The sequence below is a fragment of the Aegilops tauschii genome, chromosome 4 (genome assembly GCF_002575655.3).
Source record: "Aegilops tauschii subsp. strangulata cultivar AL8/78 chromosome 4, Aet v6.0, whole genome shotgun sequence".
NCBI lineage: Eukaryota > Viridiplantae > Streptophyta > Magnoliopsida > Poales > Poaceae > Aegilops > Aegilops tauschii.
The window spans coordinates 18,453,605-18,459,596 of record NC_053038.3 but is presented as its reverse complement, the minus strand read 5'-3'; the positions used below and the strand labels follow the sequence as shown (position 1 = coordinate 18,459,596).

At 41.4% G+C, this 5,992-nt stretch overlaps 1 long non-coding RNA gene across 1 annotated transcript; it reads left to right on the top strand.

Annotated features, from left to right (window-relative positions):
- The first annotated feature begins 575 nt into the window (after positions 1-575).
- On the top strand, positions 576-3,948 carry LOC109742633 (uncharacterized). The gene is made up of 4 exons (XR_002227906.4): positions 576-1,175; positions 1,867-1,932; positions 2,423-2,639; positions 3,385-3,948. It is a non-coding gene; the product is annotated as an uncharacterized lncRNA (long non-coding RNA).
- The last annotated feature ends 2,044 nt before the right edge of the window (positions 3,949-5,992 follow it).

Below are 5,992 nucleotides of genomic sequence, written 5' to 3'. Positions count from 1 at the left end.
CCCTAGTGGCTTCTTGGAAGCATTGTGCCTCCACACCGCTCCAAACGGAGATTAGCATCCACAAGGGTGTGAACTTCGGGATACATCGTCGTCTCCGCGTGCCTCGGTTATCTCTTACCCGAGCCCTTTACTTATGCACTTTACTTTGTGATAGCCATATTGTTTCTTGTCATATATCTTGCTATCACTTAGTTGTTTATCTTTCTTAGCATAAGTTGTTGGTGCACATAGGTGAGCCTAGTTGTTGTAGGTTTTGTGATTGACAAATTAACCGCTAGGTTTATTCCGCATTTGTTCAAGCCTAAACTGTAATCTCTCCCTATAATAATAATAATAAAGCAAAGCACGGATTGAGTCTCCGGGTTCACCGTCGTGGCGTTTTTATAAAAAAGTTCCTTTGCTTTTCGAAAATAGAACCCGCAGTCCTTTCTTTAGTGAATCTGGGAAAACGCTTCGGTTTTACAAAAAAGACCCTACGTTTGTTCGATATTCAGTCTGCGGTCCCTGATTCATCTTATCCAAAACTCCTCCCTTTCCAGCGACGGCAGCGACGGCGGAGCACGAGCACGTGAGGGGCGGCGCCTTCCTCCCTTTCCAGCGACGGCAGCGACGGCGGAGCACGAGCAGGTGAGGGCGGCACCTTCGTCGGACGGCTAGCCGCGGCGGAGGAGAAGGCGGACGCCATGGGTGCGGCTACAGACGAGGCGAAGGAGAAGGCGGACGCCGTGGGCTTGCTGCACGGCTACAGCCGAGGCGGAGGAGAAGGCGGACGCCGTGGGCGTTCATGGAGGATGGTACGCCGGCCGCCGGCTCCGGCCGCCAGTCCTCTCTGGCCTCCTCCGTGGTATCCTTCTCAACCTCCGCTGCTCCTATCGTGATTTGGATGGAAAATTGGAGGCCGGCCGTGTCCTTCTCCAACACAAATTGATGTAGTGCCCGACCCGGATTTGATTGGCTGCTATAAGAAGCAAGGGTCCTCGGCCGGAATCTCCGTCAGGTTTTGCCCTTCGACCATAATCTCCATCATCCTGTCCAAATTGCAATTTTTGAACAAACATCCAATGTCGCCGCCAAGTTCGCCGGAGGAAGAAGCGCCGAGTTCGCCGGAGGAACAAGCGCCGAGTTCGCCGGAGGAATAAGAACGCCCGCCGAGTCCTGTGGTGGCTACACGAGAGGTATGTATCCCCTTGAAGCTACGCCACGGCGCGGTAGAGCCTGAAGTTCGTCAAAACTTGACCTGACCGTGACCGTCACTGACGCCACCTTGCTGCCGCTGTTGCTGGAGATAAGCTAAATATCAAGCTTTGGTTGCCTCTTTGCTTCCACTTCACTGCTCTTCGACTATCTGTAATTGTAAAACACCTAATACGATTCTTCAGCACTTGATACTGGTGGTCATGGTCTTCTTCTCTTACTGTTGCGAGACTTGGTTTTAGTTAGTAATCTTGAGATCAAGTGTACTCGTGGATTGCTTAGATGGAGGACCACTGTTGGTTTTGTACTTAGATGCGATTGTGAATCATGTACGGTTCAATTCAGATTCATGTGGTATTTTTCCTAAATTTGTGCCTGCCTGAACATTATTACTATTAAACTATGAATAATGATTTTTGCAACTGTAGGAGAATTTCTTTGCCGCATCACAAGAAAAACAATTTGAAACAGAGAACTGTACTGAACCTTCTAATTATTGTATGAACTTGCTTCACTTAATTTGAACGGCATACTTTTCAGTAGAATTAAGTGCCGGGTGCCACTTGAGAGAATAAAAGAATGATCAGCTATTTTTTTCACAGTTATGATTTAGTCAACATTGATGTCTGTCTGCAAAAAGCTTATTCTGATTTGGAGTTGATTTTTTTTCAGGCCCTTAAGATGAGTGATGAACATCCGTTGAGCCGTCCAATGTTGCCTTTGGCAACTACACCAGAGGTATGAATCCCCTTCATATTAGTTTGCATATGTGAGCCCTGGTACATGTACAATGCGTCTATTACTGCGACACTTTTCTCCATATATACCTTGTAATACTTTGTTTTATCTAATAGAAGCTGGGTGTTTTCCCTTCTGTCAGGGAAAAAAAATTAGAAGAGCATGAAGTACATGTTTATTTTCGTATATATTTTGGGATCATTGCATAGTGAGGAACATTAAGGTTATACTTAAAAGATGAGAGCATATTGTTCAAGCTAAGAAGTAAACTATAATTGCCAAGAATCACAATCATCACAGTTATCAGCCATGCAAGAAATCAAATGCCAGGTCTAAAAGTCCAACTCAAAGAACTAAGAACAAATAGGACTGCTTTTTTAGGTAACTGTGCATTTTAAAATATATAGTGGCATAATTCGCATTACTATTCCCTGATCTTCCTCCTTGCCGAATTTATGATTGTCTTATACTATATCTGTCGACTTCGCAGCCGTCGTCTCCTTTGACTTCACCGCCATCGTCTCACAAAGTTCTAAGGTCAATTCTCTAATGAGAACAGACTGTCCACAAGGGCCATCAAGCCAACTATATGGAAGGACCCAGTCCCACATTCCCGCTCGTCGACTTCGCCGCAAGACAATCTGCTACCGCCTCCGCCGATTTTGCCGGAAGACCATCAGCCGTCGCCTAGACCTACTTTGGTTCAGGTACTTTTGAAGCATCTGATGGGTCTCATATGTTTGTCAAATCGCCAGTTTACTACAACAAATATAGCTATTGCCGACAGTAGACTATATTTCACTTACAAGCAACACATCATGCACTCCTACATAGATGGATTCTGTTTGTACTTGAAAGAAGCAGAGTAAATTCGTAAGGAGTGTTTAGTAGTTCAGTACATAGGTGACCAGAACAAAAGTAGTTCACAAATAAGTGATGGACGGGTCTCAATTATATTCAACAGGGCATGATGTTTACGAAAATTACTGCTCACCGTATTTTGACAACTAGAAAAATGCAGTTCTGTTTGAGAATGTAAATGTAGGAAAAAAAATTAGGTTCTGCGCTGAGTCCGCGGCTCTCACAAAGATGTAGGATAAATAAAATGTCAAAAAGATCATATTACTTCTCATGTAATGGATCATAATGTGTGTCTTGATCTTTCCTGTTTTTTATGGTTTTGCAGCCTAGAATATTTTGACATGCGCATATATAGCTACTTAATCAACTGAGGTCCGTTATGCTGTGTGGTAGACCACATTTGCTGATATGATTTACTTTCTCATTCTAGAATTTTTAAACATGCACATATGTATTGGTAATTTTTATCTCTATATACTTTTGCCTTTTACATACTGGATTGTAATTTTTATCTCTCCTTTAAACAAAGCTACTGTCAGATGATGCTTCTAACGGTTGGAGGTTTACCTTTTATTTTTGTTGTGATTGCAGAAAATAGATGACAACACTGTAACTTAATATTACACAGAACATTGAAGAGGACTTTGATAACCGACCTTCAAAAACAGCAAAAATTTCTGAATCAAGTGTTCTGGAGCCATCACCTATGTCATCAACTATGTCAACATGTACTCCAGTTTCTGAGTGTTTTGAATCGATTGTGCCAAAATCAGATAATTAGATAGATCGTGGTCCATTGCCATCACCTCCATCCCCATCTAGCTCGACATTACCATCACCTCCATCCCCATCTAGCTCGACATTATCTCAAGAACATCGGTCGAGCCGTACAAATGGCGCCTGCAGCGGCTACACCAGAGGTATTTATCCCCTGATGAAAGCTAATCACTGGATGTAATCCCCTGTTTTGGTTGTTGTTTCTGGCCTGGTTATACAGGCAGTTTTCAACAGCAGCAGGCTAGCATGCCCAGTCTGAACTTTTAGAATGTTTTCCCAGTTCATGTTCAACTTTGATCCTTTTTCCAGTTAAAGTTCCAAGGAACTTTCCTGTGTGAATCTGAGAATCTCACTGAAACTTGTGTTTCATTGTGTATATTGAGCCTATCGAGTCGAGTTTCAGACTGATCGTAGACAGACCTCGGTTTAAGCTGTGATGCTAATTTGATTTGTGTGCTGCACCATCATCCATATCTTCGATTTCAAGCAGGTCCATGGCAAATCAAATACATTTTTTTCTTTGTTCATGACAGTACATATTTGACAGGTTAAAGCATGTACGACTGTTGTGATAATGAGCACCTTATGTTGATAATGATCTCCATTTTGGCTATATTCATTTTCCGTAACAATGCATGAATTCGGATATCATTTTGATATTCCCTTATGTTGATTCAAGTTTGCTCAGAAATCTATGGAGTTCAGCGTAGTTTTTATACAGTAGAGCAACACTATTGCAAAGTTAGAACAAGGCTATGTACTAGCGTCAGTTGAAATGTCCAGTAATACATACTATAAAAAACAAGCCAGGGACCTTTATTGGGTTTTATGAACAGCAAATGGAACAGAATTTACATAAGATTACATACAAGAGTTACTGCCATGGCATGTTTCTAGAACCCACCGAGAAATTGATAGATTATACTCCCTCTGTAAACTAATATAAGAGTGTTTAGATTACTAAAGTAGTGATCTAAACACTCTTATATTAGTTTACGGAGGGAGTAGTAGTAAGGATCAATCGAGATAGAGAGAAATTGAGAGGAGGCTGCTGCTATGTGCTTGCATATGCTGCGTGTTGTTTTGGCAGAGAATTAAGAAAGTAGAGAGAACCTGCTGCTATTCGTGTTTCTGATTGATTATACTTGGTTGCCGTATCAATTTATACAGTGTTCGATTGATAGATTTTGTTTAGTAACCACTACTTGCTAGAGAGAAGGGAAGGGACGTGTATTCAGTGATTGCTTCATGTCGCTAGATGTGAGTGCTTTTGTGTGTTTGTTTTGGGGCTTTCAGTTGGTTTTTTCTAGAACCCATGGAGAGGCCGAGAGAGCCGACCGGAGGGGAGGGGAGGGACGCTTGCTGCCGTCACATTCAGTTCAGCTAGGTTGGGGAATGGGGATTCATTTGGGATCGGTGAAGGAAGAGGCACAAGACGAGGTTTTTTTTTTTTGAGAAACTGGTGTTGGCAGACGAGATGAGGAGCTCAGCTGGAGTCGGCGCAGTTTAGGCTGGACTTAATACGTAGGCCAAATGTCAATGGACAAAGCCCAAAAAATAGTGCAAAAAAAAATTACAAATGAAATATAATATTTAAAAAATCGCCATAAAAATGATAACATTTTAAAAAATATTTTTGATTTTTTTTTAAAACACCATATGAAAGTAAAAAAAATCATATTTTTCTGAATAACAAAAAATGAAATTGATTGATAAAACTTTTTGTGTTTTTGAAATGAAATGAAAGTGCGGAGCTGAAATAGATAATGACAAACATTGTTAGGGTACGTCCAAATTTCATCGTACAAAAAGAAATACTTAATGTAATCTTATTTATACATTTGTAAAAATTGGGTCATTAATGTTGCATAATGACACATAGAGCAGGTTATATTTCATTTTTAGCCCGGTGTAACGCACGGGCATTTGTACTAGTTATTTTAAACCGCCTATTCGCCCCCCACCCCCCTTTTAGGCGACATCCTCGATCTTTCAAAGTTGCACTATCATTATCAACTTTGCATCTTTTGGCTTCAATATTATGAACATGTGTATCATCACGATCGAGATTCAACAAAAATAGACCACTCATCAAGGATGCATGACCATAAAAGGTATTACTCATATAAATAGAACAACCATTATTCTCTGATTTAAATGAATAACCGTCTCGCATCAAACAAGATCCAGAATAATGTTCATGCTCAACGCTGGCACCAAATAACAATTATTCAGGTCTAAAACTAATCCCGAAGGTAGATGTAGAGGTAGCGTGCCGACGGCGATCACATCTACCTTGGAACCATTTCCGACGCACATCATCACCTCGTCCTTAGCCAATCTTTGTTTAATCTGTAGCCCCTGTTTCGAGTTGCAAATATGAGCAACAGAACCAGTATCAAATACCAAGGTGCTACTACAA